The 27,077-nt window shown below is 38.2% G+C and overlaps 1 protein-coding gene across 9 annotated transcripts in view; it reads left to right on the forward strand.

Annotated features, from left to right (window-relative positions):
- Positions 1–27,077, forward strand: part of TMC1 (transmembrane channel like 1) — a 379,606-nt gene that overhangs the window by 5,670 nt on the left and 346,859 nt on the right. For all 9 annotated transcript variants that reach the window (XR_009008543.1, XM_057547720.1, XM_057547721.1 and 6 more), the window contains exon 2: positions 6,282–6,465. The gene's annotated coding sequence lies outside the window, so the exon portion shown is untranslated. The remainder of the gene's footprint in view (positions 1–6,281; positions 6,466–27,077) is intronic.

A 27,077-nucleotide genomic window follows, 5' to 3' on the forward strand; every position in this document is an offset into this window, starting at 1 on the left:
AACCTTATTTTATGCATTCATGTACTTACATTTATATAGAGAGAGAGACAGACATCTTTGTGATTTGTTTACATACATGGAATTGTGCTGTATATATTGTTCTGCAACAGTATGCTTTGGGGATCTTTTCCATATCAGTGCATAAATATTGACCTTATTTATTTTAACAAATTCAATTAACAGAATTTGAGTATGGATGTAACATAATTTATGTTAATCATTATCCTACTGGTGGATGGTCAGATTGTTTGCATTTCTAAACTATGATAAACAGTGTTGATAAGAGCAGTAACTTATTCTGAAAATGCCATGTATTAATACCAATTGTTTCCATTTTTAAGAATATTTTTCATATGGACTTTGACCTTGTTCAAATGTCAGTCCTTGTGGGTAGAATTACTTTTTAAGAAAGCAGATAAATCTTAACTGACTTTACTAACCGTAATCGCTCCTTCTTTCCTTCCTTCCCTCCTTCCTCCCTCCCTCCCTCCCTCCTTTCTTCCCTTCCACCTTCCCTTCCTTCTTTCCTTTCTTTCTTCCTTCCTTCCTCTCTCTTTCTTTTTTCACTTTTGAAAAGATAATATGCATAAGCTGGTTAAGATTCACTAGGAGAGAATCAACTACAGTGTGAAGTCCTGCATCATTTCTCTCCTATCCAGAAACTAATGACCATGATGACAGTAGGTAACATTTGTTAGGCACTGATGAAGTGCCAAGCTTTGCTGTAAGCACTTTATACATATTAACATTAACTTAATTAATTCTCATAGAAGAATTAGGAAGTAGGCACAATTATTGTCCCCATTTTGCTAACGTGGAAATTGTCAGAGGTCGCCGTGGTACTGGACAAATGAGAGGACTTCTACATGGTGTTCCTCAAAGGCCTGGACAGTGAGGCCTTACCCTGGTTGTGGTAAAAGGGAGCCGTGCAACTCCACCAAGGCCCACTGTCCACAGCTCCCAGTCAAGAGCTGCTTCATACTTTGTGGGGATCCAACTTAGGGTGAGCACCTCCTCTGCTTCGCCTGGGGCTTTCCCAGTTTTAGCACTAGAAGTCCCAGGTCCCAGTCAATCCCTCAGTTGTGGGCAATCCTAGATGGTTGGTCACCCTAGTCCAAGTACTATTTATTTTGAGGAAAGGTGAGGGAGATCATACCTGGAGCAGGTGAGTGGATGACCTGCCTCATGGTCGTCAAGGAGTTTGGCAGGACCTTCATTGTTAACTACTGGCAGTGAATATCTTTTCATAAACCCAGCTGTATAAATGGTAAGGTCAGAGCTGCTGACTTACCCTATCCACAGGGTCAGTACCTTTCCCTGTGAGACAGGAAAAGGTAAAAAGGATAAGAGGCCTACCACTTGGCTTGCATTCTAATATATCAGGGCACAAAGGGTGCTGATGAGGAACCAAACCAAACAAACTCTCTGACAGCAAAAGTTCCTATCCTTTTTGACTTTTAATGTCATGCAGTTTAAATGTAATGTCCTGCTTCTACTTATAATAGGCCTACAAAATATTCTACTCTTCCTTGTTTCACCTGCAGTCAACAGTCTAAGTTACTTCATTATCTATGTTGCACAGATTTATGGCTTTTTTTGGTGTGTGGTCTGGAATTAACTTCATTACAACAAAGATGAAATATCCCTTTAAGAAAAAATCTAAAAGCAAAGATTGCATTTTTTTTCTTGAACAGTCTGGCAATCTTGATATATTTAGAGTTGCAAATAGAATGACTTTTTTGCTGTTATTAACTCACTCACAAATTGCAAAGGGGATTAGGAAACCAGGAAGTCAGTCATGTTTCTTGGCGGATGGTGGGTCCCAAGAGAGGGAATGATGAGACAGACTATGGCTATCCTTACAAAAAGAAACACAAGACAAAGCCAGCCATAAAACCTTATTTGAAAATTGCTCCTCTTAAGAAATTATGCTAAAAGTGGCCTGCTCCCAGAAATACAAGTAAAAGAGTCAACCAATTTTTACCTCATAATATCCGTTTAGCTCTGGAATTGTGCTTAATGCAGCTCTAAGTGGCTGAGGGAGTGACTTCGTTGACCAAAACTACACTTGACAGAAGTTCTGTGAAGCTCAGAGCTACAGTGCAAGGCCATTGATTTTGCAACAATTTGTTTCTTTTCTGATCTAAAAGTGATTTCTATGTGCCAGGGGATCTAATCTATTAATGTTGTTCATCCTTCACTAGTCATCATTTTCCTTGGAACATTCCATCCTATGTAATCCGAGCAATAAGAACATCAGAAACTGACTTTGGTGGGAGATGTGGCCCTGAAAACACTGAAGGCACTTTGTCTCCAAGGCAGGGGTCACTAGGGAGGGAGGAGATGTTCTGGACTCTAATCAGACAAATACATTACAAAATTTCCACCTCAGACTTTCTCATGGAAGAACTAAGAAATTATATATACTCTTTAATTTGTTCTTTTTATTAGAACAATGGACTTTCTGATTCTCTCCAACACGTGTTTGTTGACCACCCACTCCATAACTTGCAGCTGGCCCCTGCAGAGCGACATTGAGGGTGATCTGGCCTCTTCCCCCGAGGAGCTGATATCCTCCTGACCTCATCTTCTACTGCTGTCACTCTTCATTGCTTTGCTCCTGTCACTCTGGCTTCCTCGGTCTTCCTCAAACATGCCAAGCACTCGCTTGCTTCAGCGCTTTTCTACTTACTTTTTCTTCCACCTGAATAGCTCTTGTTCCAGATATTTCACTTTATTGACTCCCCGATTAAAGGTCAGCCTCACAAGGGAGGCCTTTCCCAACTCACCACATAAAGGAGCACACACACACACACACGCACACGCACATTCACACGTGTATACCCTTTTTCTATCCCTCATCCTATTTTACTTTTCTTCATATCCATTTTCTATCACATCAAACATATATACTTTTATTTATGTCTTTATTAAGTGTCTTCCCCCAACTATCTTGTAAGCTCCATGAGGGCACAAAATTAGTCTCTTTTGTTTCCTGTTATATCCCTTGCGCTAAGAACAGTGCCTGGCACCTCATAAATATTCAGTGAATAATTGTGGGAAGAATGAATGAGTGAAGCGATCAAGTAGACTGCTCTATTATTCACACCCAGGAGGTTGGTCTAACTCAGTGTTTTTATGCCCCTAAATCTTGAAGATCAAATTCTAAGTTAACCTCAGAAATCTTTAAGGTCAGCTGTTTTACTGTGTGTCCAGAAAAAGGCTTTGGGCCCAAGGGAGGATAAATAATCATGTTTCACCTCTTTTCCTGTCTCCTTCAACTACAACTCTGCTTTTAGCAGTTTTATATGGTGGACTTAAACAAAAGATTTCTTGTAAAGATAGGATTTCTTGAGCTAAAATACAATAAGCAAACAAAAAGCAGAAAAAAGAAAACTACTGTTTGAGGGAATTGGGATGAGGGATGTTAATCCTTTGCTTTAACACTTCTATCAGCATTACTCAGGGACCCTGAAGAAAGGTCGGAACTAGGTGAGTGAGACAGCGCTGGAGTCTTGTGAAGGCTCAGCTTACGCCAAGACAGAACCTGGAGGGGGCCTTGAAACAAAGCTGGAGTTTAATGTTTTAACTATTTTAGAATAACCTTTAAAGGTAATATGTTAGGAAATTTTCATCTTAATCACTTTATATTTCAGTGTTAGAGAAGTCGAATCAAACGCGTCTTTGTTAACATATGCAAGACGTTTTCCTGAAAAATCCTTATTTTGAGAGATCAAATTTGCATCGGTAGCAGGGAAGCTATTAGAAAAACAAGAGCACCTAAGACTTAAACAATAAAAAATTGTTTGGATTCTTACCAGTTGTCCACTCTTGACTGTTGAAATGAACAGCTGTGAGCTCTGTGCTTCCAGTTTTCACATGGCCCACATGTCCTTGGCGGAATCCTACAGTTGTCATTTAAACAAACATATCTTTGTCATGTTGGAAGAGGCATCTGATTTCATTCTGTTGGAGTGATGTGATCTGGGTCTGCAGTAGGCAATTGGAAGCAGGTAGTACAGTTCAGAACAGTGTAGGGACTAAGGTTCTCCCGGTCCTTGGCATGTAGTGTTAGTGCCCACGGAGAGGAATGAATGCCCCAGGCACCTATTTGGCCGCGCTCTGTGCCTAGGACAGTGCTCAGTACCATGGGGGAATTTTAAAGAAATTTGAGATCATCTCCATAATCCTGTTCCCGCTGACTTCGTGGCAGAGTCAAACTTTCTAGAAGAGAAGAAGCCTGCTCATTGGTTTTCGATTACTTGGCTAAATGCTGGCTCCTAAAAGCCAGCTCTGTCTCAGCAGTTCCTTTGTTCTTCAGGAGCTGCCCTACTGCCCTCAGTATCCTCTCGCTTTAGTGTATTTTGCACACAACTTCAAAACATCAGTCTTCCTACAATGGAAATAGATTTGAAGCAGATTGAATTTGAAATCATATAAGACCTGGGCCTATGTCTTGTTTAAAGATTATTCTACTGACAAGTAGTAGTAACACCTCCACTATAGAATTATGGCGGGGATCAAATGAGATCATGTATGTAAAAGCAATTTGTAAAGAATGAAGATCAAGGGACTTCCCTTGTGGTCCAGTGGTTAAGACTCCACGCTTCCACTGCAGGAGGTTCGGGTTTGACCCCTGGTCGGGGAAATAAGATCCTGCATGCTGTGCGGCATGGTCTAAAAAAAAAAAAAAAAAAAGAATAAAGATCAATACAAAAGTAAAATATTATTGGTATTAAGCTCTATTTTATTACATATCCCCTTGATAATGAAAACCTTCCAAGGTTACTTATTGCCTGTGGAATAAAGTCCATATGCATTAACCTGTTATAAGAGGCCCTCTCCTTTATGGCCTATTCTTCATATCTTCTATACAGAACCCATTCTTTAGGCAATCCAAGCTTTTCGCAGTTCCCAGAACAAAGCGTTACTTTGCTATATGTTACCTTTGTGAACTTAGTTCCCTTTTCTTGGGATGTTCCTCTACTTATTTTAGCCAATTGAAAGCCTGCTTTTTTTTTTTTCTCTCTTTTCATGAAGCTTTTATCCTATGTTTTCTTCTAAGAGATATGTAGTTTTAGGTCTTATATTTATGTCTTTGAACCATTTTAATTTTTGTATATGGTATAATAAGGGTCAACTCCATTCTTTGGGATGTACGTATACAGTTTTCCTAGCAGCATTTATTGAAAAGACTATTCTTTCTCCTGCTCCATTTTAAAATAAGCAAATATACGTATTTATTTATACATTCCCCTTTCCCAAGTGGTAGTATACTAATGCGTATCTTCACCTAGCTTTTGTCATTTAACATATTCTCGAGGTCATGTACTAGAGACCTTCACTCTCACCCCCTTTATTTTAATTGGTGGTGTGATATTCCATTTTTTTGGACCATGTTTTATTCAACAAGTTTCCTATTGATGGACATTTGGGTTTTTTCCAGTTTTTGATATTATGCATAGGGCTGCAGTGAATAGACTTGTGCATGTGTCTTTTCATTTTTTGATAGTGAATCTTGGATACATTCCAAGAGGTGGGATTGCTGAGTCTAAGCAATACAAGATAAAGTTATGTCTAATTTTGTTAAATAGTGCCAAGTTCTTTGCTATAAGGTTTGTACCATCTTACATTCTCAACAGCAATGTTTGGGAGACCCTGTTTCTCGACATTGTTTCCAGTAGTGTATATTGTCACACTTTTGGAATTTTGTGACTCTCATAGGTGGGAAATATCACCCACTAATTTTTTAAGGCTGAAGTATCATTTCTTATTAGTTTGCGGCAGGCATATGTAACTTGTTATACCCAATACTGTACTATGGGTATAAGGGTACATACATGATCTCCCCTACAAACAGGAAGCTTTCTGAGTGAGTGAAAGTAGTGGGTTTAATTGATGTTTTAAAAAAATGTTTCAAGGGCTTGGAATATTGTTGGCATTCATTGTATGTTTGTTGAAGGACAGGGTAAGTGAATAAGCTCCGAATTAGGAACTTGTTTTTATATACCATTTTTAGAGTCTATAATTATGTTTACAATCATCTCCAGTGGGCGTGTTTATCTATGTGGTGGAACCCATGGAAAATTCAGGTGATTTTTTTTTTTTCCTTGTCTGAGAAAAGATGGTCACAGAGATGTAGACCTTTTTTTCCCCTAAAAGATTCTGTTGAGTTCTGCACAAAACCTCCCTTGGAGAATATAGTCATTTGGAAAGTGTATTTTATTTTCTGTTTACATTGAAATTTATAAAGTTCCTTCATGTCTGTTGTTTGTTTTCAGCCTCACAACAGTGGTGAGACAGACACATGTCTGTTTATGGAAGAGAAATTTGTGACTCAGAAAAGTTTAGTAACTGGATCAAAGTTACTGAGACAACAGAAGCAGAGCCAGGCCTCAAACCCAGGTCTTCTGATGCCAAAGCCAGCATTCTTTCTTGTACACCACAGCTGCCATCTGGAACTTGGTAAGAGTTTTATACTTTTTTTCTGTTGTTTTTCTTTAGATAGGAACAGCTTTGAAAATAAATTTTAAAAATAAAGTCACTGAGGTCATTTTTTTTTCCTTTTAATATTTATAATGTGATATCTTGTGTATGTAATATGATAAAGGAAGAAGTGTCATATAAGGCTCTATGTGTATACCTCTCCTAAGACGCTCTTGTCCTGGAGTTGTGTAATCAAGGCTCAGGGAATGCATTCATTGCTGGGTGTCATGCCACTGATATAGTCACAGGAAACATACTGTGAAGATAAAAGCCACCTGTCTTTAAAATATTTTTTAAATTCATAAGGGCAGTTTCTAGTTCACGATGTCAAGGTGAGCACATTTATTTATTCATCTCTCACAGAAATAATTTAAAATAATATTAGGAGAATAAAAAAGATTTGTAGTCCACAAAGATGGGGAGAATTATAAGTGGTCATGAGTAGATGAGAAGAAGGTAAACATGCTTTATCAAGTTTATAGTGGAGCAGAGAGGAAGAAGAGGAGAAAACAACACCCTACAATATGAGAGAAGTGGACTGCAAGGATAGAAGTCACTAAGCTGCCGTGAAGAACCCTGGAGAAGCTTTGGACTCAGAACTGGAAATCAGTTCAAGATATCTAATAGCCAACTAGTAGGTATTCTAGAAAGACAAAGCACTCATGGTAGAGGGAAGGAATTGTTAAAGAAATAACATCTCCAGAGCTAAAGGGAGATTTTAAAATTCAAACAGTCCATAAAAGCCAAGTCAGATAAATTTTAAAAAGGCCCGTATTTAGACATATCATTGTGAAATCTCAGAACACTAAAGATTTAAAGTGGGAACTTACATCTATGAACGTTTACTTGAGGGTGTACTCCAGTTAAAAAAAGGGTGAAAACCAAGAAAGGGGAAGATGTGGGATTGTTTAATAAATAATTTAACCTTACCCCACTAGAGGTCTGGCCTTTGCCACCACCTTTAGGGAGGTAATCTCTAAACTCCTGGAATGTCATGCCTGATAGGGTGTTATTGTCTTCCTGGGGTCTTTGGCGCAGCCAAACTGTAATGGATGTGGTTCAAGGTTGGACTTTGAGTCACACCTTGAGGGCCTGGAGACTGGAGATTAAAATTGACCTTGAGGGCAGTCAATCATGGCTATGTAATGGAGCCTCAGTAAAAACTAAATGCTGAGGCTCTAATGAACTTCCCTGGTTGGCAAGCGTCTGTGCTTATTGTCAAAAATCAATACTGGAGAAGTAATGTGTCTTGACTCTATGGGGAAAGGACAGTGGAAGCTCTGCACTGGGTATTTCCCCAGACTCTACTCTCTGTATTTCCTCCCTTGGCTGACTTTAATCTGTACTCTTTCTCTGCAATAACTCTTAACCATGAATATAATAGCTTTCAGTGAGTTCTGTAAGTCCTTCTAGTGAATTATCAAAACTGAGCATGATTTGGAGAACCCCTCAAACTTGCAACCGATGTCACACGTGAGGGTGGTCCTGTGTGGGTTGTGCGTCCTCTAACCTTACAGTTGGTCTACCTCTTCTCAGGCATATATTATACAAAAAAACTTGTTTAGGAGAATAATGAAACAATATCCAAGGATGACAGTTATGTACTAGGCCAAGGAAGAAAACTGGTCTACTTTAGGACAGAGATTGGCAGGCCTACAGAAAAATGTTTTCAAGGAAAAGAAAAGAATCACTTTCAAATAATAGCTGCTGCTAATGAGAAGTTGCAGGATATTAGGATATGGTGGGAAAAGCCTATGAATCTTAAGAAAGTAAAAAAGAATAACCAGAAACTCTAAGTAGATCAAAACACTTTACCAGAACATCATGTTCCAAATATAAAACAATTTAACACAAGATTATTTTTTCAGCAATTGGTAAAATGTAAGAGAGGAGACTCTAATCTTGGCACTAGTGTATTTTCCTTTGAGTGGCACAAAGATTGTGAAATCAGCAACATAGGCAAGAGAATGTAGTTTTTAGCACTTTCTAGCTCTATGATGAATAATGTAATGAGTAGTTGTAATAATATAAAATTTGTTTATTGAGTCATGAAAATTATGTTTGTAAATACAGAAGTGAATTGTAGACATAAAATGGTCATGCCATTTGGTTAATGGCACTAGGCAGCATTTATGTAATAATTAATGGCAAATTCGTGACTAGTAATATATAAAATAAAATTTTCTTTGCAGTAAAAAAAAATTTGTTTATTGGTTATCAGCTTTTAAAATAAACTTATGCACAAAGCATGGAGGAGTTAATCTTGATTAAGAACAGAACATAAACACTCGGCTTTGATGATGTTAAAGTAAAGCTCTAGCTGACAGATGTTGGGAGATGAAAGGTAGGCAGGGGAAGGAGAAGCAACTGTAAGGGTATGAACACCCTCATTTTACACAGTAAGGAGTCGAGAGAATCTGTTGAAAATTAACGAAAAAAATTAAACATTGATGACAAAAATGACATTGCTGAGCATTGGAAAAGAGGATGCTCTATCTGGGAAAAAACCCAACTTAAGCCACTGACACTGTACACAAAAATATCAATTCTAGGTAAATTGTAGATCCTTTAACTATGAAAGGCAAAACAATAAAGCTTTAGAAGATAATATAGAAGAATAGATTCATGATCGCAACATGAGAGAATGATTTTTAAGCATATTGGACATTAAGAAGCACCAACCTTAAAGGTAAGGATTGATTAATTTGATTACAGTAAAAGTAAGACTATTAAAAATAATTAAAATAGTAAAAAGGCAAGCTGCAGATTAGGAGATATCTGGAACACATATAATTAACAAAGTGCCTATATCCAGAATATATGAAGAACTCATACAACGCAGTAAGAAAATACAATTCAATAGAAAAATGGGCAAATGACTCAACAGCCACTTTAAAACAGGAAATATCTAATAGGTAAAGAAACATATGATAAGGTGCCCAATCTCATTAGTCATCAGAGAAATGCAAATTAAAAATGCAAAGAGATGCTCCTACATATGCATCAGAATGGCTGAAATTAAAAAGACAAAATAGTGAGGATTGCCAAGGAAGTAGAGCACCTGGAACTCTCATACAACTGCTGGTGGGAATGGAAACTAGTTTAACCAATTTAGAAAGTAGTTTGACTTTATTTACTAAAACTAAACATACTGTACTTGTGACCTAGCAATTCCTCTCTTAGGTGTATATCCAACTGAAATCTATGCCCATGTGTACCAGGAGACATGTATAAGAAAGTTTCTAACAGCTTTATTCATATGCTTCAACATAGGAACAAGCTAAATGTCCATTGACAGGAGAATGTATTAATAAATTGTGGTATAATTATACAATGAAATACTATATAGCAAAGAAAATGAACTACAACTGAATGCTACAATATAAATTAATCTTATAAACATTATATTGAGCTAGAAAAGGCTAATGTAAAAGAATATATAATGCATAATTCCATTTATTTAAAACTCAAAAACAAGCTAGACTGTTATGTTGAGTGATGTATTCTTAGATAGCAAAAATGTAAAGCACCAAAACAAGGAAGTAAACACCAAAAAAATCAGGAGAGAGTTACATTTAAGGAAAAGGGAGTGAGCTGTGACATAGAAAGTACGGAGGGAGCTTCTTGGGGCTGGTATTGCTCTTCTTGATCTGAGCAGCCAATGGATGTTTGCTTCAGAATACATCTATGCTTTATGACTTTCTGAATGTGTGACATATTTTACACACCAAACCAAAAAAAAAAAAAAAGATTTAAATAAAAACAAATTCATGGTATAAGGAAATTATTTAAATTTTAAGATAATGAATAGTGAAACTAAAAATAGTGATATAATCCTGAAAATTGAGAGGTGTGGAGTCTTGTAATGAGCTCAGTTCTCCTCTGCAGTTACAGGAAGTTAATAAGAAAATCTCCAGATTGATAAACATATTATTTAGAAATAAGAACCAAAACAAACTGTAAAAGTATTGTTTTCCATTCTGTATTTTCCATTTAAAAATAATGGATTATTTTATGCTTATGCTTATTAATTTTATAACCAAGAAAATCCATCGCATTATATTTACATTCTTTTTTTTTTTTTTTTATAGCTACTTTATTTATTTATTTATATTTATTTTTGGCTGTGTTGGGTCTTCGGTTCGTGCGAGGGCTTTCTCTGGTTACGGCAAGTGGGGGCCACTCTTCATCGCGGTGCGGGGACCGCTCTTCATCGCGGTGCGCGGGCCTTTCACTATCGCGGCCCCTCCCGTTGCGGGGCGCAGGCTCAGTAGTTGTGGCTCACGGGCCCAGCTGCTCCGTGGCATGTGGGATCTTCCCAGACCAGGGCTCGAACCCGTGTCCCCTGCATTAGCAGGCAGATTCTCAACCACTGCGCCACCAGGGAAGCCCATATTTACATTCTTATATTTTAAAAACATCTATATGACTGGACACCCAGATTATAAACAAATACATTTATTGACTGAGTTAACTTAATTTGAGGAATTTTAATTTTTGAGTGAGTTATTTTATATTACCCTATATATTATTAAAATTATTTTATGTATTCAGTAAAATATTGTCAAAAATCCTTTCTTTTCTCCGTGTAACTTTTCATATAACTTGTGAGAACGTTGAGAAGGATAGAAATAATGAGACAAGGATTTTTTGTTTCCATAGCCAAATGTCACTTTTTGTACAGTTATTTAGGACTGTGATAGAAGAGTTAAGTTTGTATTTGTAAGATGACTTTTTATCTTTCCTGACTTCATTGCATTTTAAAGGCTTCTGTATTAATAAATAACCATATCTGATGGCTTTCATAAACAGCTATCACCACCATCACCAACCAAAAACACAAAGAAAATGTCTACGCCTCTACAAAAACCCAGCATTATGGATGCTTCTAAGAAGCAACCTAAGGAAACAATGTCCTCATTACCTATCATTTCAGGGGTGTTGCAGTGTATTTGGGTGGAAACACAGCTTTTAATATCAAACGTTCTCATTATTTTATCCTAGGACTTTTTAACAGTGAAGACAAGACAATTATAGATCATTTTAATTATCAGCTTAAGTGTATTTTGAGTTTACTGGTAAACCACGCAAGAAAGAAGTTGCTTTTAATATAGGGAACGTATTTATTTTTTAATTCTTTGTTTGTATTTACTTTTTTTGGATTCGTTTTTATTAAAAAGAAGTAGAGTTAGTCTGAAAAAAGTATGTAAAATATTCTTTCCAAAAATGCCTTATTAAAAAAAGCTTTTCAAAAAGTAGTATAAAATAGACAAGTATACTTCCAATATTAAAAGAAAAGAAATTTGCAAGTTGTGGTTTTACTCTATTAAATTAACTTCTAAAAATATGCATTAAACTCCAAGACCCTTGGACAGTGATACCATAGCATTTATGATGAAATCAGAAATTTTTATAAAGGGGAAAAAAAATCTTTGGTCCAACGCAGTAGCTCTTTTTGCTAGCTAACGTAGAACTGATTGTTGTGAGGAATCTGTTGTCTCAAGGCAGTTAAAAAGCACATTTATTATTCTTGTAAGTTTTCTTTTTATATTTTATTGTGTGCTCTACACTTGCTTTTTAGGCACGCATGTTGAGATATCTGGCTTCCTTTGCCTTTGGATTTTGGAACTATTTTGGCCTTGTTTCAGTTGTAAGCTATCCATCTGATCGTAATGTGTCAGTACTTCTGAATATTTACAATAAAAAGAATAAGGACACTCACTGCACTCATTTATGACATGGATGGGAGCCATCCAAATGCCCACTGTCGTTTCTGGTCACCTTGCCTCTGGTTTTCTGTTGTGTTTCAGCTTGGGGAGCTCACCTCTGTCCTTGTTCAGAATTTCAATCCACATTTCCAAAGAATGGTCATCTTAGGGCACCTATGCTAAAAGCATTGATTAGGTCTTCTTTCTCTAAGAAGGTTGCACTTCAGGTATGGGATTTAGAAGATAACTAGTTCTAGGCATAAAGGTCAACCAATCTGTTTTTAAAACAGGGTTGACAAATAACCAGCTGCAGGCACTAAGTTCAGCCTACAAGTGTGTACTCTAAAATCAGTTCTGAGTCACCTGCTCTGTGTGTTTGGCACCCCTGTTTACAGCACATCTTGAGCCTTCTTATGTAGCAATGCTATTGGTAAATAGCCTACCCTTTATGACAGCATGGATGAGAAAAGGACAACCTGATCTTGGTTGATAAAATGTGTACCTTATATGTGGTGAAGGGATATTTTGTAAAGTCTCACGCAATTATTTAAAATGCCTCTGTGTGTGTATGTGTTTGTGTGTGTGTTCACACACTTGCTTTATGTGCTATGTAATGATTCATGTTCTAAGAGGGTGTGTTTTTCTCTCTTAGAGAGCTGGCAGCCAGCCCGCCCTCTAAGAAATGGGAAATTTCTTGAGCTAATTTGGACATGCAGTCTATGTGTTTATACCACAAAGCTATAACTCTTTGTCCAGACAGCGCTGCCAATTATCTATATTTCTATTCAGTATAAACTTTTAAAAAAGCCAGATCTTTTTATTAGCCTGTTTTGCATATAAGTTTTTAGGATAATTGTCTATTAATATCACTTCTAAAGCAGAAAGGAGTTATTTAAAGGGATGACCTGATTGTCTTGATAAAGAAAATAATAGAGCTACAATCCATTTTCTGAAAATTTGGCCTTGAGTTTGAGTGCAGGCTGGAAGGTAAAAACTGTTGGATTAAATTCCAAACTCTAGGACAATAGGATTTAGGCCAAATAATTTACTCTTTCTATATCTTTGCTTTCCAATCTGTTAATCAGGAATCAAAACATTTACTTATCTCCTTACAGGAAAATAAAACATTGGTAAACAAAAATGCATTTGCTCTGTTTGAAGGGCTAAGCCATGCACCATTTTTCAGTGTGCTCCTTCCTTCTGGCACTAGTAGACTCCCTTGTGGTCATCACATTTCTCACTGGCAAGAAAAAGGCCTATCGCTGTGATGAGAATCCAGAGAGGAGGTCTGTGCCATGTATAGCTCAGTTAACCAGGAAACAGGCAAAATTAAGACAGATTTTGTGAAAATTCTATTTTGTGTTTTCTGAACTAAGAGAAGGCACAATTTTCTCAGAGGGCAGAAACATGCAGGAACAGGCTAGAATGACCTGTTAGGAGAATGACAAATAGAGAGGGTGGAGAGGTGGTGACATTTACTTTTCTGAGGGTCTTTTAAACAGACAAATAAAAACATGCAAAAAAATATGGTTCACAGATAAAGGCAGGAGGATTGTTTTTGTGACTTTTTTAGAGGTTCTTTTAATTTACAGCAGGCTTGTGTGAGTTATTAGGTCTGCCACCTAATAACTTAGGGTGTCAGTCTATGTGCCAAGCTGTTTACTATGTGTTGGGAACTCAAAAATGAATAATAAACAATTTTTTGCACTCAAGGTCTTCTTAACCTCCCTGGGAGAGAAAAACATACAAATAATTACAATAATATGTGATAAGTGCTAGACTAGTAGCAAAAACATGTGCTATGATTACAAATTTTGCCTGGGGTGGTTGGGACTGAAAAGGGAATATCTGCATTTAACCTTGAAGACTGAGAGGGAGTTAAGCAGAGGAGACCATTTCAGGCAGAGGACGGAGCATGAAAGGAGGTTGGAGAAGTGGATGTCAGTGGAGTGTGGGAATATTTTAGAGAGGAGAGAGTAAGTGTTTGAGGGTCAGAGAGCCCCAGGTTGGTAACTCTGCTAGATGGTCATTCACTGGCTGTGTGATTTAGGGCACATTGCTTAGCCTCTCTGAGCCTCGGTTGCTACATCTATACATTATTATGTATCGTGTAGGGTTGTTGTGAGAATGCAATGAAACAATAAATGTAAAAGACCTAGAACAGTGCAAGGACAGAGTAAATGTTCAGTAAATGGTCACTATTGCTTCATCTTTTAAAATGAGCTGCAGCTGCTGCTCTGGAACTGCAAATTGTTCAGAATATCATGGGCTTATTCTGGGAGGGGCTTCTCAACATAAATCATCCATAAAATGGAAATAATACCTACTTTCAGGGTTGTTTAAAAGAGTTAATATTAAATACAGGCCCAATAATGGTACTCAATAAACAGTAGTTATTATCATTAAAATTTTAATAACAATTCTCTTTCAAAGGCCAAAATATATGTACATTTCCACACTCATACTGAAGAAATTGTGAATTTTTGTGTGTGCACAGAATTGTGAATTTTTGTGGTTTAGCACCTTCTGCTAAACCAGAGGCAGAAAATTGCTTTTGAAAGTATGTTATTTCCCCCCATAGGTAATGTGTCATATTAATGAACATGTTTTATATATGAGCGGGCATAATCATCAAACCATGTTTGTTTTTCCATTTCTGTGTCCCAGTGCTCATCATGGTACCAGGCACTGGTATTTAAGTAAATACTTAAAGAAATACCTGCTACATGAATTAGTTGGTAACTCTCTAGCTGGTTCTCTCAAACATATTTTTTTTTTAAATGGAGGAAAACAATTTTAGGTCTTGAAATTGCCTTTTGAAAACGAAGTTCCCAAACCATTTGAACATTGAACACATACAAATGCATATGATATCAGCTTGTGGAGAGGATGATGCTGCTCCAAAATCTTTGTTTGCCTGGAGGTTGCATTGGTCCAACCTGTAATTATAACTGTAAACAGTTATTATATCCATGATTATTATTATGACATTCCTAATAAGTATTTTTGTAGAGGTCAACCTAATGTTATATCAATAAACCAGGCCTAGAGTATCTTATGTGTTCATACTTCTTCTTCCTAGTACTATATTTATATATCAGAAATGGTAGAAAATCCAGCACTTTTTAGTTTCCCGAGGAACCCTCCTTACCTTTTACTCTACCCAATTGCATAATACTTCTGAGTTTCTGAGATGTTACATTTCCACTGTTCTTTCCAGTTTTTTAAATTATGAGCCCAATTTTATTTTTTTAAATTTATTTTTGAAAATTTTTTCTGAAATGTTCTTTCCAGTTTTAATTATGAGCATTCATAATAATGGAAATGTAGGCTGGCTCAAGCTTGTGAAAATGACACTCTCTGACTTAAAATGCTGGTTTGTAGAGGGAAAAATCAGCATGGATGCATTAGATGCACTAGAACTTTCTCATCACATTAAGCAACTATAGCCTCAGAGTACCAGTTATCTCTCCCACCAGCTTCTAAGCAGAACTGGACCCAAGTCACGTAGCCACACAAAGTCACTTCTGTCTTACTTCTGAAGGGATGCAAGAAAGAGAATTCACAACTTGCCTTGAAAATCTATCTGTTCTTTAAGAACTTATTATTTGGCTCACATTCTGAAAAAATTGTAATGTTACAAATTTAGCTTAGGTCCTCTTATTTGTTCCTCAGTAGAAAAGGAAAGAAAATATATTTAACCAACACTCTTTTTGTTGTAATCAGTTATTTGGCCTAGATTTAGAATCCTTCAGCTTGTAGAGACTTTGAAAATATATTCGTTTATAAATTTGAAAACTAGGGAGATAAGTTGGGAATTTACACTCTGGAATTTTAAGAGGCTCTCTAGCTTGTTCCCAAATTTGTCCTTACTTTTTAGTTGAGACATTTGATATTTTAGGCACTGCCTTTAGGATTCAGAGCCATCACTAATCTGGGGCCTACATTTTCAGTTGTTCTTTTCAACATTGTCGTTTATTCACTGAGCAGCTACAATTAGGTTGCATATCTAAAATTGCTATTTTTATAGGCAAAAAAAAAAAAAAACAACCCAGTGTTCAATCTCAGAAGTATTTATTGAGGACCCACCATGTGAGAAGCAAAGGTTTGATTATGAAGGGAAAGTAATCCAAGAGTAGAATACCAAACAACAGCTTTTTAAAGATTCACTCTACGGAGTTGATATAATTTTTTATTTGTAAACAGTGTTTTATGTGACACTTTATATGGCACACAGAATGGTTAAATAATATGGAAGTCTATAAAATAAAAACTGAAAGTTCTTCCCTTACCACCTGGAGTAAGTTGTTTTAAAAACTTTTATTTTGTTCCAGTGCTCTCTTTCTTTTTTAAAAAAGTTCACATGTGAAATGAAATCCGCAGCATTATTTTTCTACTCGGAATTATATCATAGACAATTCTCATACGTACAGAATACTTTTGAAATCAAGAAGAGTCAATATGTCCACTCAAATATCCTTTTAACAGTCACTTCCCACATTCAATTGTCTTTTATTTATTTATTTTTAATAAATTTATTTATTTAAAAAATTAATTAATTATTTATTTATGGCTGTGTTGGGTCTTTGTTGCGGTGTGCGGGCTTCTCATTGAGGTGGCCTCTCCCGTTGCGGAGCACGGGCTCTAGGCGCGCGGGCTTCAGTAGTTGTGGCTCACAGGCTCTAGAGTGCAGGCTCTGTAGTTGTGGCGCACGGGCTTAGTTGCTCCGTGGCATGTGGGATCTTCCTGGACCAGGGCTCTAACCCGTGTCCCCTGCATTGGCAAGTGGATTCTTAACCACTGCACCACGAGGGAAGTCCCTCAATTGTCTTTTAATCGAGTACTTTTCAAAATTAGTTTTATTGTGGTAATTGCCCCAAAGCATTAAGACTTCTTATAGTCTCAAAACATTTTCGTTTAAAACCATCTTTTAAAGAACATAAGGTACACGCAGTAACCACGTGATTTTAGCACAGTGGATTGAAAACAAAACAAAAATAGTCATTCAAATGTTTTATCTCTACTATACCAAATGAGAACCAACTTAGAATTTCAAAAAACTGAACTAGGCTTCAAGGGGGTGCAGATTCACCAAGGCTGGCATGAAGTAATGTTGGTCTCATCTTTTTTTTTTTAAACTTGAGTTATAATTGACATGTTATATTAGTTTCAGGTATACAATGTAGTGACTAGATATTTGTATGGTCTCATCTTAGTTTTAGAAAAAAATATAGTAAACTTGGAATTTCTACATTTAAGTTCACACCCTAAATTTTTCTTAAATCTTTGCCATCTTATACTGCTTATTGGCTGATGAGCTCAGGAAACCACATGTGTAGGTAGCATACAAATGTTCATACAAAACCTCTGAAATAAGTCATTGTGTTTAGTTTAACAACATTTCCCCCCCTGGATATGTTGAGGTTAAATATAACATATGAATATAATAGAATCATATTTTTTACAAGTAAAACTTTTGGTTCCCAGGGCAGACATAAATATATCAGCATTTTAATAGGTTTCCACAAAAAACATTGACTTCTAGGGGGTTCCACCTCTTAGCAAACTAGAGAATACTGTATGGTATAGCAAGAACTCTGCTCTGAAATTGAAATGCTTACTGTCACCTCTCGAATGAAGAAAAACTTCATTGGACTGGGTGATCCTCGAGGTTTCTTTTCAAAAACACTTAGTTCTACGTTTATTTGCAAATCCTTCAGTTCCACTGCTCCCCCGCCACACAGCCCACTCCCCAACAGAAAGAGCAAAATCTGTATCTGTAAACACCAGTTTACTGAGAAATGGGATTGATTCCATCGCTAGTAAGGATTTTTTTCGGTATCTTTTTGGCATCTTCTAAACGACAGGTCTGTCCCTATTTTAGGAGAAATAAAATGCGCATCTAGGGCTTCCCTGGTGGCGCAGTGGTTAAGAATCTACCTGCCAATGCAGGGGACATGGGTTCGAGCCCTGGTCCGGGAAGACCCCACATGCCGCGGAGCAACTAAGCCCATGTGCCACAACTACTGAGCCTGCGCTCTAGAGTCCGTGAGCCACAACTACTGAGCCCGCATGCCACAACTACTGAGCCAGTGTGCTGCAACTACTGAAGCCTGCGGGCCTAGAGCCTGTGCTCCGCAACGAGAGAAGCCACCACAATGAGATGACCGTGAACTGCAATGAAGAGTAGCCCCTACTCACTGGAACTAGAGAAAGCCTGCGCGCAGCAATGAAGACCCAACGCAGCCAAAAATAAATAAATGAAATAAATTTTAAAAAAGTACATCTAAATACATAAAACTATAAAAACCTGGTTTTTTAAACTTGAATTGCAAAAACATTTACTCCTTTAATCCTTTATATTGTAAAGTCTACTAGTGAACCTAAAATATTATGGAATTTAATTTAACTGAAACAGTAACATAGCTATTTTTTCCCACTTTTTTAAACATTTTTATTGGAGTATAATTGCTTTATAATTATGTGTTAGTTTCTGCTTTATAACAAAGTGAATCAGCTATACATATACATATATCCCCATATCTCCTTCCTCTTGCGTCTCCCTCCCACCCTCCCTATCCCACCCCTCTAGGTGGTCACAGAGCACCAAGCTGATCTCCCTGTGCTATGTGGCTGCTTCCCACTAGCTATATATTTTACATTTGGTAGTGTATATATGTCCATGCCACTCTCTGACTTCATCCCAGCTTACCCTTTCCCCTCCCTGTGTCCTCAAGTCCATTTTCTACGTCTGCGTCTTTATTCCTGTCCTGCCCTTAGGTTCTTCAGAACCAATTTTTGTTTTTTAGATTCCATATATATGTGTTAGCATACAGTATTTGTTTTTCTCCTTCTGACTTACTTCACTCTGTATGACAGTCTCTGGGTCCATCCACCTCACCACAAATAACTCAATTTCGTTTCTTTCTATGGCTGAATAATATTCCATTGTATATATGTGCCACATCTTCTTTATGTATTCATCTGTGGATAGACACTTAGGTCGCTACCATGTCCTGGCTATTGTAAATAGTGCTGCAATGAACATTGTGGTACATGACTCTTTTTGAATTATGGTTTTCTCAGGATACATGCCCAGTAGTGGGATTGCTGGGTCATATGGTAGTTCTATTTTCAGTTTTTTAAGGAACCTCCATACTGTTCTCCATAGTGGCTGTATCAGTTTACATTCCCACTAACTGCAAGAGGGTTCCCTTTTCTCCACACCCTCTCCAGCATTTATTGTTTCTAGATTTTTTGATGATGGCCATTCTGACTGGTGTGAGGTGATACCTCATTGTAGTTTTGATTTGCATTTCTCTAATGATTAGTGATGTTGAGCATCCTTTCATGTGTTTGTTGGCTATCTGTATATCTTTGTTGGAGAAATATCTATTTAGTCTTCTGCCCATTTTTGGATTGGGTTGTCTGTTTCTTTGATATTGAGCTGCATGAGCTGCTTGTAAATTTTGAAGATTAATCCTTTGTCAGTTGCTTCATTTGCAAATATTTTCTCCCATTCTGAGGGTTGTCTTTTTGTCTTATTTATGGTTTCCTTTGCTGTGCAAAAGCTTTTAAGTTTCATTAGGTCCCATTTGTTTCTTTTTGTTTTTATTTCCATTTCTCTAGGAGGTGGGTCAAAAAGAATCTTGCTGTGATTTATGTCATAGAGTGTTCTGCCTATGTTTTCCTCTAAGAGTTTTATAGTGTCTGGCCTTACATTTAGGTCTTTAATCCGTTTTGAGTTTATTTTTGTGTATGGTGTTAGGGAGTGTTCTAATTTCATTCTGTTATTTTTTTTTTTAATTATTTAAAAAAATATTTTGTATTTATTTTTATTTCATTCATGTAGCTGTCCACTTTTCCCAGTACCACTTATTGAAGAGGCCGTCTTATCTCCATTGTATATTCTTGCCTCCTTTATCAAAAATAAGGTGACCATATGTGCATGGGTTTATCTCTGGGGTTTTTATCCTGTTCCATTGATCTATATTTCTGTTTTTGTGCCAGTACCATACTGTCTTAATTAGTATAACTTTGTAGTATAGTCTGAAGTCTGGGAGCCTGATTCCTCCAGGTCCATTTTTCTTTCTCAAGATTGCTTTGGCTATTCGGGGTCTTTTGTGTTTCCATACAAATTGTGAAATTTTTTGTTCTAGTTTTGTGAAAAATGCCATTGATAGTTTGATAGGGATTGCATTGAATCTGTAGATTGTTTTGTGTAGTATAGTCATTTTCACAGTGTTGATTCTTCCAATCCAAGAACATGATATATCTCTCCATCTGTTTGTATCATCTTTAATTTCTTTCATCAGTGTCTTATAGTTTTCTGCATACAGGTCTTTTGTCTCCTTAGGTAGGTTTATTCCTAGGTATTTTATTCTTTTGGTTGCAGTGGTAAATGGGAGTGTTTCCTTAATTTCTCTTTTAGATTTTTCATCATTAGTGTATAGGAATGCAAGAGATTTCTGTGCATTAATTTTGTATCCTGCTACTTTACCAAATTCATTGATTAGCTCTAGTAGTTTTCTGGTAGCATCTTTAGCATTCTCTGTGTATACTATCATGTCACCTGCAAGCAGTGACAATTTTACTTCTTCTTTTCCGATTTGGATTCCTTTTATTCTTTTTCTTCTCTGATTGCTGTGTCTAAAACTTCCAAAACTATGTTGAATAATAGTGGTGAGAGTGGACAACATTGTGTTGTTCCTGATCTTAGAGGAAATGGCTTCAGTTTTTCACCATTGAGAACGATGTTGGCTGTGGGTTTGTCATATGTGGCCTTTATTATGTTGAGGTAAATTCCCTCTATGCCCACTTTCTGGAGAGTTTTTATCATAAATGGGTGTTGAATTTTGTTGAAAGCTTTTTCTGCATCCATTGAGATGATCATATGGTTTTTCTCCTTCAGTTTGTTAATATGGTGTATCACCTTGATTGATTTGCGTATATTGAAGAATCCTTGCGTTCCTGGGATAAACCCCACTTGATCATGGTGTATGATCCTTTTAACGTGCTGTTGGATTCTGTTTGCTAGTATTTTGTTGAGGATTTTTGCATCAATGTTCATCCGTGATATTGGCCTGTAGTTTTCTTTCTTTGTGACGTCTTTGTCTGGTTTTGGTATCAGGGTGATGGTGGCCTCGTAGAATGAGTTTGGGAGTATTCCTCCCTCTGCCATATTTTCTAAGAGTTTGAGAAGGATTGGTATTAGCTCTTCTCTAAATGTTTGATAGAATTTGCCTGTGAAACCATCTGGTCCTGGGCTTTTGTTTGCTGGAAGATTTTTTTTTTTTTTTTTTTTTTTTAATTTTAGTCATTTATATGGATTTTTTACAGTTTTTTTTTTTTTTAGAAGGGAGAATTTTTTTTTTTTTTTATAGCTACTTTATTTATTTATTTCTTTATTTTTGGCTGTATTGGGTCTTCGGTTCGTGCGAGGGCTTTCTCCAGTTACGGCAAGCGGGGGCCACTCTTCATCGCGGTGCAGGGACCGCTCTTCATCGCGGTGCGCGGGCCTTTCACTATCACGGCCCCTCCCGTCGCGGGGCACAGGCTCCAGACGCGAAGGCTCAGTAGTTGTGGCTCACGGGCCCAGCTGCTCCGTGGCATGTGGGATCTTCCCAGACCAGGGCTCGAACCCTCGTCCCCTGCATTAGCAGGCAGATTCTCAACCACTGCGCCACCAGGGAAGCCCTTGCTGGAAGATTTTTAATCACAGTTCCAATTTCAGTGCTTGTGATTGGTCTGTTTATATTTTCTATTTCTTCCTCATTCAGTCTTGGAAGGGTGTGCTTTTCTAAGAATGTGTCCATTTCTTCCAGGTTTTCCATTTTATTGGCATATAGTTGTTTGTAGTAATGTCTCATGATCCTTTGTATTTCTGCAGTGTCAGTTGTTACTTCTGCTTTTTTATTTCTGATCCTGTTGATTTGAGTCTTCTCCCTTTTTTTCTTGATGAGTCTGGCTAATGATTTATCAATTTTGTATATCTTCTCAAAGAACCAGTGTTAGGTTTATTGATCTTTGCTATTGTTTCCTTCATTTCTTTTTCATTTATTTCTGATCTGATCTTTATGATTTCTTCTGCTAACTTTGGGTTTTTTTGGTTCTTCTTTCTCTAATTGCTTTAGGTGTAAGGTTAGGTTGTTTATTTGAGATGTTTGTTGTTTCTTGAGTTAGGACTGTATTGCTATAAACTTCCCTCTTAGCACTGCTTTTGCTTCATGCCATAGGATTTGGGTCGTCGTGTTTTCATTGTCATTTGTTTCTAGGTATTTTTTGATTTCCTCTTTGATTTCTTCAGTGACCTCTTGGATATTTAGTAGTGTATTGTTTAGCCTCCATGTGTTTGTATTTTTTACAGATTTTTTCCTGTAACTGATATCTAGTCTTATAGCATTGTGGTCGGAAAAGATACCTGATACAGTTTCAATTTTCTTAAATGTACCGTGGCTTGATTTGCGACCCAAGATATGAGCTATCCTGGAGAATGTTCCATGAGCACTTGAGAAGAAAGTGTATTCTGTTGTTTTTGGATGGAATGTCTATAAATAGCAATTAAGTCCATCTTGTTTATTGTATCATTTAAAGCTTGTGTTTCCCTATTTATTTTCATTTTGGATGATCTGTTCATTGGTGAAAGTGGGGTGTTAAAGTCCCCTACTATGATTGTGTTACTGTCGATTTCCCCTTTTATGGCTGTTAGCATTTGCCTTATGTATTGAGGTGCTTCTATGTTGGGTGCATAAATATTTACAATTGTTATATCGTCTTCTTGGATTGATCCCTTGATCATTATGTAGTGTGCTTATTTGTCTCTTGTAATAGTCTTTATTTTAAAGTCTATTTTGTCTGATATGAGAATTGCTACTCCAGCTTTCTTTTGATTTCCATTTGCATGGAATATCTTTTTCCATCCCCTCACTTTCAGTCTGTATGTGTTCCTAGGTGTGAAGTGGGTCTCTTATTGACAGCATATGTATGGTTCTTGTTTTATGTATCCATTCAGCCAGTCTGTGTCTTTTGGTTGGAGCATTTAATCCATTTACATTTAAGGTAATTATCGATATGTACGTTCCTATTACCACTTTCTTAATCGTTTTGGGTTTGTTTTTGTAGGTCTTTTCCTTCTCTTGTGTTTCCTGCCTAGAGAAGTTCCTTTAGCATTTGTTGTAAAGCTGGTTTGGTGGTGCTGAATTCTCTTAGCTTTTGCTTGTCTGTAAAGGTTGTAATTTCTCCGTCGAATCTGAATGAGATCCTTGCTGGGTAGAGTAATCTTGGTTGTTGGTTTTTCCCTTTCATCACTTTAAATATGTCCTGCCACTCCCTTCTGGCTTGCAGAGTTTCTGCTGAAAGATCAGCAGTTTACCTTATGGGGATTCCCTTGTATGTTAGTTGTTGTTTTTCCCTTGATGCTTTTAATATTTTTTCTTTGTATTTAATTTATGACTGTTTGATTAATATGTGTCTTGGCATGTTTTGCCTTGGATTTATCCAGTATGGGACTCTCTGTGCTTCTTGGACTTGATTATTTCCTTTCCCATATTAGAGAAGTCTTCAACTATAATCTCCTCAAATATTTTCTCAGTCCCTTTCTTTTTCTCTTTTTCTTCTGGGACCCCTATAATTCAAATGTTGGTGCATTTAATGTTGTCCCAGATGTCTCTGAGACTGTCCTCAATTCTTTTCATTCTTTTTTCTTTATTCTGCTCTGCAGTAGTTATTTCCACTATTTTATCTTCCAGCTCACTTATCCGTGCTTCTGCCTCAGTTATTCTGCCATTGATTCCTTCTATAGAATTTTTAATTTTATTTATTGTGTTGTTCATCATTGTTTGTTTGCTCTTTAGTTCCTCTAGGTCCTTGTTAAACATTTCTTGTATTTTCTCTATTCTATTTCTAAGATTTTGGATCATCTTTAGTATCATTACTCTGAATTCTTTTTCTGGTAGATTGCCTATTTCCTCTTCATTTGTTTGGTCTGGTGGGTTTTTACCTTGCTCCTTCATCTGCTGTGTGTTTCTCTGTCTTCTCATTTTGCTTAACTTACTGTGTTTTGGGCCTCCTTTATGCAGGCTGCAGGTTCGTAGTTCCCGTTGTTTTTGGTGCCTGCCCCCAGTGGCTAAGGTTGGTTCAGTGGGTTGTGTAGGCTTCCTGGTGCAGGGGACTGGTGCCTGTGTTCTGGTGGATGAGGTTGGATCTTCTCTTTCTGGTGGGCAGGACCGTGTCCAGTGGTGTGTTTTGGGGTGTCTGTGACCTTATTATGATTTTAGGCAGCCTCTCTGCTAAAGGGTTGGGTTGTGTTCCTGTCTTGCTAATTGTTTGGCGTAGGGTGTCCAACACTATAGTTTGCTGGTCGTTGAGTGGAGCTGGGTCTTAGCGTTGAGATGGAGATCTCTGAGAGAGCTTTCGCTGTTTGATATTATGTGGAGCCGGGAGATCTCTGGGGGACCAATGTCCTGAACTTGGCTCTCCCACCTCAGAGGCACAGGCCTGACACCCGGTCGGAGCACCAAGACCCTGTCAGCCACATGACTCAGAAGAAAAGGGAGAAAAAATGAAAGAAAGAAGGAGAAAAATAAAATAAAGTTATTAAAATAAAAAATTAAATGTTATTAAAAATTAAAAAAATTGAAAAGTAATTAAAAAAAAAGAAAGAAAGAGAGAGCAACCAAACCAAGAAACAAATCCACCAATGATAACAAATGCTAAATAACTATACTAAAAAATAAAAAGTAAAAAAATAAATGGACCGACAGAACCCTAGGACAAATGGTAAATGCAAAGCTATGCAGACAAAATCACACAAAGTCCACTGCCTCAATTTTGGGATGATTCGTTGTCTATTCAGGTATTCCAGAGTTGCAGGGTACAGCAGGTTGATTGTGGAGATATAATCTGCTTCTCCTGAGGCTGCTGGGAGATATTTCCATTTCTCTTCTTTGTTCACACAGCTCCCGGGGTTCAGCTTTGGATTTGGACCCGCCTCTGCGTGTAGGTCGCCTGAGGGTGTCTGTTCTTCCCTCAGACAGGACGGGGTTAAAGGAGCACCTGCTTCGGGGGCTCTGGCTCACTCAGGCCGGGGGGAGGGAGGGGTACGGATGCGGGGCGAGCCTGCAGCGGCAGAGGCCACTGTGACATTGCAGCAGCCTGAGGCGTGCCGTGTGTTCTCCGGGGGAAGTCGTCCCTGGATCACGGGACCCTGGCAGTGGCGGGCTGCACGGGCTCCCGGGAGGGGAGGTGTGGAGAGTGACCTGTGCTTGCACACAGGCTTCTTGGTGGCGGCAGCAGCAGCCTTAGCGTCCCATGCCCGTCTCTGGTGTCTGCGCTGATATCTGCGGCTCGCACCTGTCTCTGGAACTCGTTTAGGTGGTGCTCTGAATCCCCTCTCCTCGCACACCCCGAAACAATGGTCTTTTGCCTCTTAGGCAGCTTCAGACTTTTTCCCGGACTCCCTCCCGGATAGCTGTGGCGCACTAGCCCCCTTTAGGCTGCGTTCACGCAGCCAACCCCAGTCCTCTCCCTGGGGTCTGACCTCCGAAGCCCGAGCCTCAGCTCCCAGCCCCCGCCCGCCCTGGCGGGTGAGCAGACAAGCCTCTCGGGCTGCTGAGTGCTGGTCGGCACCGATCCTCTGTGCGGGAATCTCTCCACTTTGCCCTTTGCACCCCTGTTGCTGCGCTCTCCTCCATGGCTCTGAAGCTTACCTCCCGCCACCCCTGTCTCCGCCTGGGAAGGGGCTTCCTAGTGTGTGGAAACCTTTCCTCCTTCACAGCTCCCTCTCAGAGGTGCAAGTCCCATCCCTTTTGTTTTGTCCCTGTTTTTTCTTTTTTCTTTTGCCCTACCCAGGTACGTGGGGAGTTTCTTGCCTTTTGGGAGGTCTGAGGTCTTCTGCCAGCGTTCAGTAGGTGTTCTGTAGGAGTTGTTCTACATGTAGATGTATTTTTTTTTTTTTTTTTTTTTTTTTTTGGCTGTGCTGGGTCTTCGGTTCGTGCGAGGGCTTTCTCTAGCTGCGGCAAGTGGGGGCCACTCTTCATCGCGGCGCGGGGACCGCTCTTCATCGCGGTGCGCGGGCCTTTCACTATCGCGGCCCCTCCCGCTGCGGGGCACAGGCTCCAGACGCGCAGGCTCAGTACTCGTGGCTCACGGGCTTAGTTGCTCCGCGGCATGTGGGATCTTCCCAGACCAGGGCTCGAACCCGTGTCCCCTGCATTGGCAGGCAGATTCTCAACCACTGCGCCACCAGGGAAGCCCTAGATGTATTTTTGATGTATTTGTGGGGAGGAAGGTGATCTCCACGTCTTACTCCTCCGCCATCTTGAAGGTCTCCAACATTGCTGTTTTAATGTAGTTGTGCATTTTGTACCAGATTTGGATCAAATAGTGCATCTTTTCGAAAAAAATTACAAATTATAAGTACTATCTGCCTGTAGACATGCAGCCTTCATTTTCTTATAGCATGGAATGTGAACATGAAAGTCTTAGGAAAATACAAGGTTTTCTCCTTTCCCCATCTTCACATTGTATGTTGAAAGCTAAAGTACGAACCATTCAAGATAGATCGATATGTGTGGGAATCTTACTTTTTTGTCTGTTGAAAATGATCAATAAAAGTCTTTATTTAAATTTACCTAAGACAAAAGAATATATATGTTTTAAATGCATAAAATGTACTCTTTCTCAGTTTCTTTGGCTGTATAATATTAGGAGCTGACTGTAGCCTATCTTGTTTTGCTTCTTTTTTTTTTTTTTTTTTTGGTGGCTGAGAAAAGGAGAGGTCAGCAAATGTTTACCCTGAGCACTGCTGAAGGGATCAAGTGTTGTCATGTTCTGCACTGATAGACATCTAAGTGGAGTACTCTGGGTGCTCAACCTGAATTACTG

Source organism: Balaenoptera acutorostrata, chromosome 6 (assembly GCF_949987535.1).
Source record: "Balaenoptera acutorostrata chromosome 6, mBalAcu1.1, whole genome shotgun sequence".
Lineage (NCBI taxonomy): Eukaryota > Metazoa > Chordata > Mammalia > Artiodactyla > Balaenopteridae > Balaenoptera > Balaenoptera acutorostrata.